General features: G+C 38.4%; 1 pseudogene; it reads left to right on the top strand.

The window, feature by feature from the left end:
• The first annotated feature begins 929 nt into the window (after positions 1-929).
• LOC149240627 (cysteine-rich receptor-like protein kinase 44) overlaps positions 930-13,487 on the top strand; it is a 72,056-nt pseudogene continuing 59,498 nt past the window's right edge.

Genomic DNA, 13,487 nt, shown 5'->3' with positions numbered 1-13,487 from the left:
TGGAAAGAGTTGAAGTCTGCTTCAGTAGTGTGCACAGGAATGCCCTTATTGCCAGTGAACAGGTTTATGGGGCAAAAACTGTCTAACAAACTGAACTAAAAATTATCCATGGTCATTCAAACAACTTCAATTCTATGATCTGGATACTTGTACTATCTTAAACAAAGTGGCCATACTCCAATGAAACCCTGCTAAAACAAATTGATGTAATCTAAGCAAAAAAGTCCTTTAGATAAACTTATAAACCTTTTATCCGAGGAATACAATGTTTCAATTACTGTTGTTCACCTCAGATTTTTGCAGTTCTGTACACTGAGAGAAAATGCACTTTGCCCAGATGGGTTATGGCCATAGGGAACTTGACATCCCCCAACTCTGTTTCTCAGAATTCCAAGTTCCCTGATTCTCCCCCAACTCTGTTTCAATGACATGGCCAATTTGGAATTTAAAGCAACTGTCAATTCCCATTTTACAGTATTAGGGTTTACTGTTACAGACTGACAATCTCTTAAAATATGGCTGATTCTTCACATTTATATCAAACACTGTCCTCACTTTTCCACCAAAATTCCATGGCCAGTTTGGAATTTAAAACCATGGTCAGAGGTCAACACTCTTGGTGTGTAATCACCATGACCCACTTTTCAACAAACTGAAGATTACACATTGCATTAAGAAACCATGGTAGTTCCTCTCTGACTGTCTGTAGATGGACATTCCAAATCAGATCTGAATGTGGATGACACGTTGTGTAGTGCTGGCAAGTCTCACTTACTCCACAGTAGCCATCGTCAGATATACACCAAGGTCCCTGATCATCAGGGGGTGGTATGCCTCACTGGGAAAAAATTTCAGCAGCACTCTGATGCTTCTGGGTGTGCTGATAACCAAAAAGATTGGTATCCAGCCAAGATGCAGCTGGAATTACAATGTCCCTGAACTTTGGTGTGAAAGCAGCCCTTGATATTTCATTCAGTAAAGAGTTTGATTCAGGTTGACTAGTACAACACAATGAATTTTTGTTGTTGATTCTAAATTTTGATTGTAGATGTCTACAACAATGTAAAGTGGAGTTCCAACAAGGTAATCAGATATAAATTTTTGTTGTTTGATTCTAAATTTTGATTGTAGATGTCTACAACAATGTGAAGTGGTGGTCCAACAAGGTACTTGGATATAAAATTTTGTTGTTTGATCCTAAATTTTGATTGTAGATGTCTACAACAATGTGAAGTGGAGGTCCAACAAGGTAATTTTTGTTTTTGATTCTAAAGACGTCGGTGCTCGAGTATGGTTAGAAAGCTGCTTCCTGCGATACGAGAACTTTAGCCTTTTTTCAAAGCTAGACACCAATGGGACTTATCTGGTTATGGTAATTGAAATTAGTACAAGTAATCTATACAATTTCAAGACCACTACTTCAAATCTGCTTTTCAACGTGTTTGATGAGGCCTGCAATTCTGCAAATAAGGGATTCACTCAAGGCTCAGCTACATGTTCTGCCAATGGTACCGTTTACAGTTTAGTTCAATGTTGGAGAGATTTATCCAGAAAGGATTGCAGTTCTTGCTTTCAACTACCAACGAATAACCTCCACTGATGTCGTTCTCTGAATGGAGGAGCCCATGCACTATCGGGAAGCTGCAGGGTTCGATATGAGATATACCCTTCTTTTAACACTAGTATTTCTGGGAATAGTGCTAGTCCACTTTCATTCTCTAACTCCTCCCGGCCAAACCCTTCTGCCCATATGACTCAGGTGACTCATGCGAATGGAGCTTCACACACCACGTCAAGTAATCACTCATGGCCACATCTAATTTTATGATTTCCTTGCTTTTGGGGATTATAGAAATTGATTGTAACTTCAATGTCTGTAAATAACAGTACAATGCATTACATGATTTGCTCTACAGAAAATTCTCTGGGGATTGTGGCAGGCGTCTTAGTAGCGTTAATGGTCTGTTTGTTTGCCCTGAGGAACAGACTGAAATCTTTCTTTTCACGGAACCCAGTAACATGTCAGCAGAATGAAGGTAGAATCAGCGGAATTTATCTCAGATTTTAAGAATAATTGACCTTATTCTTGTTTATCTTATTCTGAACTTATCTTGATGGCAGATTTTAAGAATAATTTTCAAAATATTCTAAATCTACCATCTAGAAATAAAATTGAATCTATAACCAGGCATCTCTTTAACACAACCCATTCATATTTATGTTATCTGATGAAATTAGATTCTTATTTGCCTCTTCTTTTTTTATGTAGAAAAACATGTTATTGATCCAGAATCGACACTAATCAAACATGAGCAAATTATTTTCACCTTAGAAGCACTCACAGAAGCAACGGATAATTTTCATGAAAACATGAAGCTTGGAGAGGGAGGCTTTGGCCCTGTATACAAGGTATTTACCTACCCACTATTGTTTGCAAGTTTAACGCTATCACTTTACATCATCTTTCAGATAGAGGAATAGGAACAGGGATTTTTCCATGGTTTGTTGATGGACTGATTCTTCCAGGGAATAACGAGAGACGGAAAAGAAATAGCAGTGAAGAAGTTGTCTGTAAGGTCTGGACAGGGCAAATGAGAGTTTATGAATGAAGTGAAGCTTGTTACCCATGTTCAACACCGAAATCTGGTAAAGCTGCTCAGATGTTGTGCCGAGGGTCCCGAAAGGTTGCTTGTTTATGAGAATTTTCGTAACAAGAGTCTTGACACCTTCCTGTTTGGTATGTCATTTTGAATTTTGTTTCCTGTATGAGGGAAAGATGATCAATTTTTCATAAATTAATGAGATTGATTATGTAAAAGGTTTTGAAAATTACTATTCTTTGAATACAAATACAGATCCAGAGAAGAAGAGACATCTTGATTGGCAAAAACGCTATAACATCATAATGGGAATAGCTCGTGGTCTTCTTTATCTTCATGAGGATTCACAGTTGCGAATAATCCATAGAGACATTAAAGCAAACAACATTTTGCTTGATGAAAGGCTGAATCCTAAAATAGCAGACTTTGGGCTAGCAAGACTCTTTCCTGAAGACGAGACTCACATCCAAACAAGAGTTGCAGGGACATAGTGAGAATATTTCACTCTACCCTTCTCTTCTCTATGCAATTTATTTGAAATTAATTAATTTGTTAAACAGCTTAACATTTATGCAATCATGTGCCACAATCACCCCAACTTATTTGAAGAGTTTCTGATTGGAGTATGTAGCGGTTACATGGCGCCAGAGTATGCAATGAAGGGGCAACTATCCCTGAAAGCTGATGTGTATAGCTTTGGAGTGTTAATCCTTGAGATTGTGACGGGAATTAAAAACAGTGATATAATTTTTTCCCCAGAAATGCAAAGCCTATCAGAATGGGTAAGACTTCAATTCATGATTTTTTTTGTTATGAATAATAGTGGATTGCGATAAATCAGAATAATGATGATTTACCTTGGATGGGATGCAGGCATGGAGATTACAGAAGCAAGGGTGTCTTCTGAATATGATTGATTCCACAGTAATGGAAACATGGCAGCAGGAGGAAGTCGTAAGATGCATTGAGGTTGCTCTTCTATGCACGCAAGCTGATTCAGGCCTCCGTCCAACCATGTCTAATGTTATATTAATGGTCTCAAGCTCTCCTGTAACATTACTAAATCCAACACAGCCAGCATTTCTTAAAAATAGTGAGAGTACGTTTCATGTGTGAAGCAGACAGTACAAATAGTGATATAACAGCACAAGGCTGCGCTGGCTACGCGGCCTTCAGGCAGGAAGAAAGACACGAAACCAAGAAGAAAGACATGTTTCGTCACTACGAAGACACGTTTCGGTTCAGTCACTGCGAAGAGTCTCATTGCCAGGAGGCCTGGCCTTTCATGGCCCATTGCCAGATCCTCTCTCTTTGTCTTCCAGCTGGTGGAAAAAATAATATTTTTCTATGAAAAAAAAGATTAAATCAAGGGCAGAAAACACTCCAATCATCTAACACACAGAATCAATGGCTCAGGATCGCCCACGTCACATTTTAGGGATGTCTTTCTCAAAGGGAACGCCTTACGGCGTAATAACATTTTTGGGAGGATCATACCCCTAGAGTTGAAATTGGTTTTTGTTTATATGACTTTATGGCCACCCACCATGTTAGGAAAGGGTTCAAAAGGTCGTTGGCTTGTATCAAGCTTTGCTTCTTTTTCTTCACCATTTCAATTCAATCAATTAGCATGTTGGGATTCTCATCCACCATGGTTCATATTCTTTTGAACTATTCATCATCTTCAAAACTTATCAGTGTAATGTGTTGGAAAATGTAACTAGGTGTGGTCTTCATAATTATCATATTTATCATTGTGTAAAGTGTTGGAAAATGTAACTAGGTCTAGTCTTCATAATTATCATTCTACTTATATTATTGTAAAAAGCAAAAGAAGAAAAAAGAAAATTAATTTTTAAGCATAGGTTTCATGCCCAAGTCAAATTATTATTTAGGTCAAGCATGTTCTTCATGATTCTAGGGTTCTTTGAGTCAAAAGAATATTTGTCATCAATCAAATTATTGTATTTGAGTCTAGTCTTAATTGGACTTTTGAAAGAAAGTTAAAAAAGAATTTTATTTCAATCAAAAATTTCAATTTCATCCCCACAAGACTAAGTCAGTCATGCCTGGAAAAGTTGGCCTTGGAAGGGACTCATTTGACCTCCTAGATGTGTAAAATAGAGGATAGTTTGCCCTCATTTGGAGACAAGAAATCAAATTCAATTCTTGTGCCAAGAAGAGAGAGAAAACTAGTAAAGAAAACCTAGAAAAAGAGTGAGAAAACCAGTAAAGAAAGCCTAGAAGAAGAGTTAAATTCAAAGGAAAGAGAGAGAGAACGAGGGTCAAAGGAGGAGGAATTTCTCACACATGTGAAAATATGCCCTAGTTTTTGTCACATGTGTGAAGTTGCAGGGATTGCAAGGGACGAAATTTGTAGACCTAGTTGTAGGGGCCGAAATTATGTTGCAAGGGCCGAAAATTAGAGATTTGACTAGATTCAAAAGGCTTTGACTTGGGTTGACTTTGACTTGTTGGAGGAGCTTGGAATGAGGGTTGACGTGGGTCTTGTGGGAGGTCTTGGTCTTGGATTTTGGGTATTGAATTTCTCATTTTGATTTAATTCTATAAGAAGAGAATATTGTTAGGATATTCTGACACATAGGAAATAGTTAAGTACAACTTGGTCTAGTATAGAGTTAGGTATAGAGTTAGGTAAAGTGTGTTTCTTTATCGTTGTACATTTTGTAACTTACAATCTGACGGTCACGATATGTAGTGATCCGACGGTTCATTCTCTCCTCGGTATTACCGACACTTGATCCATGGCTTGACACCCGATTGGTCCATGAATTCTATTTAAAGCGCATGGAGGGTCATTTGTAGGGTAATCCGTGCATGAGAGAAGCTTATGTAAATTTTCATTCTTTGATTAATAAATTGCCTGAAGTGGCTGCGTTGGCTCAGGCCGTGGACTGTTTCCCTCTTTGAGGGTTTTAACCATGTCAAAAATACTGGTGTATTGATCTGTGATCTGGTTGTGAGTGGTGTCCTTTTGGTGTTCTTTCTGAGGAACTTACCCTGTAAATTCCTACATGGTATCTGAGCTATTTGAGGGTCGCGTCCGTTGGTGATCTAAATCTGAAGCCGGTAGAACTGCATCCGACTGCCGTTTCCTAGATCTGTTGTTTCTGACTGCTTTCGGGCCGAGAGGACTGCTCTGTTGTGTTCGAAGCATCTGTTCCAGTGAGGAACCCCTTTCGTTTCACGCGAAAAGGTTTCCGGTAGCCCTAGCAGCGTCATTTTTAAGATCTGGAGGTATACAGTGTTTATTTGCAGTTTACTGTTATTTTCTCTCTGCTTATTTCGGTTTCGGTTTATTTAGCTTTTTTTTAACCGGATCTATACCTTTCATTTCTGCGTATGCTCTTTGCCCTGCGACTCTGTGCGATCTGGGCAAATCAGAAACAGAAATGAAGGATTTTTCTCATGCGTATGCTCTTTTCCCTGCACCTTAGTGTGATCTCGGAAAATCAGAAACATTGAGAAAAATATATAGTTTTTCGGCTAAAGCTAACTTTGAGCCGCAAGGTTCAATTTTTGAAAATATTTAGTTTTTTGGGTAAAGCTAACTTCGAGCCGTAAGGTTCGTTTTCTTTGCATGTCCGTGTTGGGTTTTGTGTTTTTTGTTTTGTAGGGAAAAAGAGCTTTCTCAAAGCAAGCACGCAACCCAAAGCCCCCCCCCCCCCCCCTCTCTCTCTCTCTCTCTCTCTCTCTCTCTCTCTCTCAAATTTTTTGTATAGATCAATTGGTTCAAATCTATTTTAAGAGAGTAGAGGTCTTGGGTTCAAGTCTCCATTTTGTGGGGGCGGACTTTTTCATTTCCGCACATTCCCGCACTTCATCGGCAACTTCAACAACTTTTTTTAAAAAGCCATAACTTCTTCATTCGGAAGCCTTTTTCAGAGCCGTTTTTTTTAAACCAGCCTAATTTTTCGAGATCTATCCATTGGAACACTTACTTTCAGCATCTTCAGCTTCAGTTTCTATTGAAATGGAAAGTCAATACCAAGTTACCCTTGACAGCACCAACTACTTCCAATGGTTGTCCTACATGGAGGATTTACTTAGAAGTAAAGGTCTCTACCGAATAGCCACAGGACAAGAAAAGAAACCGAAAGATGAAGACAAGGCTGCTAAATGGGAAAATAGACAAGATCAAGCACGTGGTTTGATAGGGATGTCTATTTCTCCAGATCTTAGATTCCATATTGCAGAACTTGAAACTCCTCATGAAGCAATGGAACAAATCAATAAAGTTTTTGGGATTAAAAATGAAATTAGAGCCCATCAACTTGAAAATGAGTTGCTTACATTGGACCCTAATAATTTTTCTTGCATTGAAGATTTATTGTCTAAGTTCAAGACCCTTAGATATCTTTTGGAAGGTGTTAAGGTTAAGAAAGAAGATAGTAACCTTATTTATTCCATCCTTACTAAGTTGGGACCAGCCTACTCTGTATTTGTTTCCACCTTCCATTCTACAAGAGAAGCCTTCATTTCTCAAGGAAAAGACTACAAGCCCCCTTCCTTTGACTCTTTTTGTGATTCTTTAATAAGAGAACAAGAAAAACTCTTACACCTTGATCTTCTTAATCTTGGAAACTCTTCCAAGAAAGCGTTAGCCGCCCAGCAGCAACCAAATTCAAAGAATCCTAAAAGGAATGGTCCTAAACCAAAAAAGGGTCCTAAGCAAACTCAGCCTCAAAATGAAAGATCATTTCAGCAAAATGATAAGACCAATAAAAACAAATGGAAGAAGACTGACAGACATTGCAATTTTTGTAATCGAGATGGGCACTTAGAATCAAAATGCTTTAAGAAGATAGAAGCCTTGGAAGCAGTAATGAAGAAGCATAACATCCATTTGGGGCAATCTTCAACTTCAACTTCATCTTCAGGAATGGCACTTTCTGCATGTGGTTGTCAATCATCTCGGTCTGGTTATGCATTAAATGTATCTTCTTCTTCTCATTCTCATGAGTGGCTCATTGATTCTGGAGCTTCTTATCACATGGCCAAAAACAAAGCCATGTTTTCTTCTTTAAATGATTGTAACACCAAAAATATATATGTTGGTGATGATAGATCTCTTAATGTTGTAGGGACTGGAACTGTTCATCTAGACAATGGTCAGTTTAATGATGTATTATGTGTTCCAACCTTATCCTGCAACCTTCTATCTGTCTATCAGATAACTCATTCAGGTGAAGGTAAAATCGTTGAATTTTCACCTCATGATGTTGTAATCAAGGACTTAAAAGATCCTAAACAAATTTTGGCTACTGGCATTGCTAATGACTCTACAAGGTTGTATAAGTTTCACAACTTTGGGTCATCAAATCTTCCCTCAGTATTTGTTGCTCATAACGATGAAGTGAGCAAACTTTGGCATGAGCGATTTGGTCACTTAAACTATTGCTCCCTTCAGCATCTATGTAAAGAAAATATGGTGACAGGTCTTCCTATGGTATCTTGCAGAGATGGTGTTTGTTCCGGATGTGTACTCGGAAAACATCATCGGGACAGTTTTGAAAAACGTGCCTCTTGGCACGCCTCAGGCCCTTTACAGCTTGTGCATAGTGATTTATGTGGTCCACTTCCAGTTGTGTCATTCTCTGGTTGCAAGTATTTCTTAACTTTCATTGATGATTTCTCCATACGCACTTGGGTATACTTCTTAAAACTCAAGAGTGAAGTATTTAACACTTTTTTGGCCTTCAAGGCCTTTGTTGAAAAACAATCTGGACATCAAATTCTTAAGTTAAGATCTGATAATGGCGGAGAATATGTTAAAAACACATTCATCAACTATTGCACTGAGAATGGAATTCAAATGCAACATATTGTTCCATATACTCCACAACAAAATGGTGTAGCTAAAAGGAAGAATCGCACCTTAAATGAAATGGCTAATTGTATGCTACAATCTAAAGGACTTGGTCTTAGTTTTTGGGCAGAAGCAATTAACTGTGCAAATTACATAATAAATCGCACTCCTACTAAGGCTTTAAAGAATATCACTCCAGAAGAAGCATGGAGCTCAATCAAACCAAATGTAAGTCACTTTCGTGTTTTTGGAAGTGAAGCGTGGGCCCATATTCCAGATGAAAAGCATAAAGCTTTAGAACCTAAGAGTGAAAAATGTACTTTTGTTGGATATTCTGAAGATGTAAAAGGCTATAGACTTATTCCATTTAAGTCCAAAAATGTTATCATTAGAAGAGATGTAAAATTTGATGAAAATATATCGGCCTGCGAGCCTAGTCCGGTGGATGTGCCACCTCTCTCTATCTCTTCTACTTTTGAAAACATTTCTTCTTCAGATGATGAAAGTGAGGATGACAATACTCCCCCACCTTCTCAGGATCCTCCTTCAGCTCCTGAGCTTCCAAAATGGGTTCGTGCTACTCGAGATGCAGCAGGTGATCTTGCCGGTGATCCTACAGATCAGCGACGCACACGTTCTCAGTTCGAGAGAGCCTCTTCTTTACTGGCTCAAGCTCCAGTAAATTATGATCCTAACACCTTTGTAGAAGCTTCAGGCCATCCAGATTGGGAAGCAACTATGAATGAAGAATATCATTCATTATTGGCAAATGATACATGGGATCTTGTTCCTTTACCAAAGGGACGAAAACTTGTTAGATGCAAATGGGTTTACATAACCAAGTATGGACCAGATGGGAAAGTTGATAAACATAAAGCTCGTCTTGTTGCTAAGGGCTTTTCACAGGTTGAAGGCATTGACTACACTGAAACCTTCTCCCCTGTTGCCAAAATGAACTCTATCCGCCTTGTTCTTTCCCTTGCTGCCTCTTTCAAATGGGAAGTCCATCAGATGGATGTTAAATCTGCCTTCTTGCATGGGGACTTGCATGAAGAAATCTATATGGAACAACCCATTGGCTTCATACAAACAGACTCCAGCCTTGTTTGTCGACTTAAGAAATCCCTTTATGGTCTCAAGCAAGCTCCTCGGGCTTGGTATGCCAAAATGGATAGCTTTCTTTTAGAATCTGGCTTTTCTAGGTGTCATTCTGACAATACTGTCTACACCAAGAAAGTGGGCAACTCTCTTATCATCCTTGTTCTTTATGTTGATGATCTTATCCTTACTGGTAGTGATCCCAACCTTATAAACCATGTGAAGTCTAGCCTCAAAAGGAAATTTGAAATGACAGACTTAGGACACTTACACTATTTTCTCGGTCTTCAAGTCTTGCAATCCAAGGAGGGTATTTCCCTTTCCCAGTCCAAGTATGCTTGTGATATTCTACGTCATTTTCACATGGAAGACTGTAAGCCAGCCCCTTCTCCCTTTCAGTCTGGAGTCAAACTTTCAGTCACTTGTACTTCTCCTGAAGTTGATGCTACATTATACCGTCAACTTGTAGGAAAACTCTTGTATTTAACCCATACTCGTCCTAACCTTTCCTTTGTTGTTGGCCTTTTTGCTCGGTTCATGCAAAACCCCCATGAAAGTCAATGGAAAGCAGCTAAAAGAATACTTCGTTATGTTCGAGGTACAGTTCAGTTTGGGATTCATTACAGTGCCGAAGCAGCTCCTCTATTGGTTGGTTTCACTGATTCACTCTTGGTTCAGGACCTATTACATGGGCTTGCAAGAAACAGGGTGCCATTTCTCTTTCATCAGCAGAAGCAGAGTATCGTGGTGCCGTAGAAGCTAGTAAGGAAGCCTTGTGGCTTCGTCAGATCCTGTCAGAATTTGGCTTTCAGCAGCAGCATCCAACTACACTTTGGTGTGATAATCAAAGTGCCATTCATCTATGCAAAGATCCAGTTCAACATCAGCGCAGCAAACACATTGAACTGCACATGCACTTCATCAGAAAGCTCATTCACGACCATGTTCTTGAAGTGCAATATTGTTCAACAGATGATCAAGTTGCAGACATCTTCACAAAGGCTCTCACAGAGGCGAAGTTCACTAAACTTCGATTTATGGTTGGAGTTCAGGAAGTTGTCACTAAGGGGGGATAGGCTCTAGTGCCTCCTTCCTTCTCCTATTGTGTCATATTTGTAAATCCTTCAATCCTATCCCAAGTTGTTCTTAAGGGGGGATGTTAGGATATTCCGACACATAGGAAATAGTTAAGTACAACTTGGTCTAGTATAGAGTTAGGTATAGAGTTAGGTAAAGTGTGTTTCTTTACCGTTGTACATTTTGTAACTTACAATCCGACGATCACGATATGTAGTGATCCGACAGTTCATTCTCTCCTCGGTATTACCGACACTTGATCCGTGGCTTGACACCCGATTGGTCCATGAATTCTATTTAAAGCGCATGGAGGGTCATTTGTAGGGTAATCCGTGCATGAGAGAAGCTTATGTAAATTTTCATTATTTGATTAATAAATTGCCTGAAGTGGCCGCGTTGGCTCAGGCCGTGGACTGTTTCCCTCTTTGAGGGTTTTAACCACGTCAAAAATACTGGTGTATTGATCTGTGATCTGGTTGTGAGCGGTGTCCTTTTGGTGTTCTTTCTGAGGAACTTACCCTGTAAATTCCTACAAATATTTGACTAAGTTTTCACCTTGGAGGGGTTTTGCCCTAGCTTGGAGCCTACATCTTGTGTTCATTTTTTTTGTGATCTTCATGGTTTATGGTTTTGAAAATTGTTTGATGAAGAGAACATAACAAAAGTAATAATAAGCCATCATATCATCACAATCAATTATCAAGTTAAAGAGAAATCACCCTAATTGTTTCCCTATTGATTTCTCAACATAAGGTTGTTTACAATAGTAAGGTTGTTTACAATAGTAAGCTTGTGCATGACCTTCATGGAGTATGATAAGTGACTAAGATTAGTAGGTTCAACAGTTCAACCGTGTGCCTTTCTAATTCGTTATCCCTATAGTTCACTTTTAAGTAATATCTTTTATTTGTTGGTTCGGGAAGTGAGAATTACCCACAAGCTGACCTTAACATCAAACAGTGAGTTAAAAGTACATCCAATCATCTTCTACTCAAAGCCTCATGGGTGCATATAATAGTAATTTTGAAAACATCATAAAATTTTTCAAACATCTCCCAAACCTTATGCATATATTTTCATAAATTTAGGTTCTTGGTTTGGAAATTTTCCTTGTGATGTCCATTCTCCTTTCAATATCCAATCACAAAATTAAGGCCTAGTACTAAGCTACATTATTTGTGCATTCAAATTTGATATTAATATGATAATGGAACTCCTTCCCATTAATAGAGACTATAAATACCTGTACTCATTTCCATTCTTAGATTATCCAAAATCATTTGATAGAGTAAAAGAGACACGGAATATTGGTTGCAAAGTCAATTTAGAGAGCCAAAAGGGTCAACTTATTTCTCTTCAAACATAAAATTTTCACATCCTTTACTCAATTTGATTCATAATTAAGAAAAAAGTTCCAATATTTCTAAGTAATAAGAGGGAAAATTAGATATATTCTTAGGGTAACTAAGAGTGTGAGTCATCTTGGGATTCATATACAAATGATGAGCATCACCCCAAGAGAAATTTTGATATTTTCCATATCAAACTACTCCCTTCCTCCCCGGAGCTCAAACATCTCCCTCCTATGAACAAGATTATTAACAAATTCATAATGAAGCATGGGGATTCCTAGTTTGCTTATCTCATGCTTGATATTAAAAAATGAAAGTATTAAAGGGGTTGTTACTTAGGTTTTGGGAACATATGGGTTTTATAAAGGAGTAGCAACCATGGTCTCCATTATCACCTATTGTTTCCAATCTATTTATGGGGACATTTGAAAAGAAGGCCATCAACACATACCCCTTGAAACCAAAACAATGGAAAAGGTACGTCGATGACACGAATGTGAATTGGCCCCATGGGGAATCTAAACTCAACAATTTCTTGGAACATCTTAATGGAATTTCTAATGACATTAAATTCACTATGGAACTTGAGAAAAACCATTCTATTCCTTTCCTAGATGTTCTTCTCACTAAAAAATATGATGGAAGCATCAGACATCAAATATACAGAAAGAAGATTCACTCAGATATTTATCTCCACACTAAGTCTCACCATCACCCTGCTCAAAAAATGGGGATCCTCAATACACTTATCACCAGGGCTTTAAGGTTGTCTGACAAAGATCATCTTCAACAAGAAATTGACCACCTCACTAAGGTTTTCCATGAGATAGGCTATAGTTACAAGGACATTGGTAAAGCCATCAAAAGAGCAAAAACAAAATCCCCTTCCCTTAATTCCCCAACCCTTAATGGGAAGGAATTTCTTCCATATATTGGTGGTACTACTGACAAGATAGCCAAAATCCTCAAAATAAATGGAATCATCACATCGTTCAAACCCCTTGAGACCATCTGACATAAAATGAGGTCCATGAAAGATAAGGTTGACTCTATGCGGTTCAAAGGTGTCTAGAAAATTAACTGTTCATGTGGATTATGCTACATCGGAGAAACAGGTCAATCATTGAAGATAAGATTAAAACAGCATGGTGTTGATATAAAGAAGGAAAGAACGTGCTCCTCCACTCTTGTTGAGCACTCATTCAAGACTAGACATCACTTATGCCTTGAAAATACTGAGATTATCACAAAAGAGGCCCACTATTTTAATTGCAAACTCAGAGAAGCTCTTGAAATAATCAAGCATCCCAACAATATCAATAGAGATGGAGGTATCGAATTTAGCAGAAGTTGGCTTCCTGTGATCTCTTGTAACTAACATCATCCCTTTATCTCTTATTTTTTATCCTTTTCCTACCTTCCCCTCTCACCTCCCCATCTCCTCTTTTCCTCATTTCCCTCCTTTTCTCCTTTCCCTCTTTCATATTATCCTTTCTTTCCCCTTCTCTCCTTCCCCTATCCTTTCAAGAA

The sequence above is a fragment of the Pinus tabuliformis genome, chromosome 8, assembly GCF_031772625.1.
Source record: "Pinus tabuliformis cultivar Carrire ecotype Pingquan chromosome 8, CPIR1, whole genome shotgun sequence".
In the NCBI taxonomy this organism is placed as follows: domain Eukaryota; kingdom Viridiplantae; phylum Streptophyta; class Pinopsida; order Pinales; family Pinaceae; genus Pinus; species Pinus tabuliformis.
The sequence above is the reverse complement of the archived record's forward strand: the minus strand, read 5'-3'. Positions and strand labels throughout refer to the sequence as shown.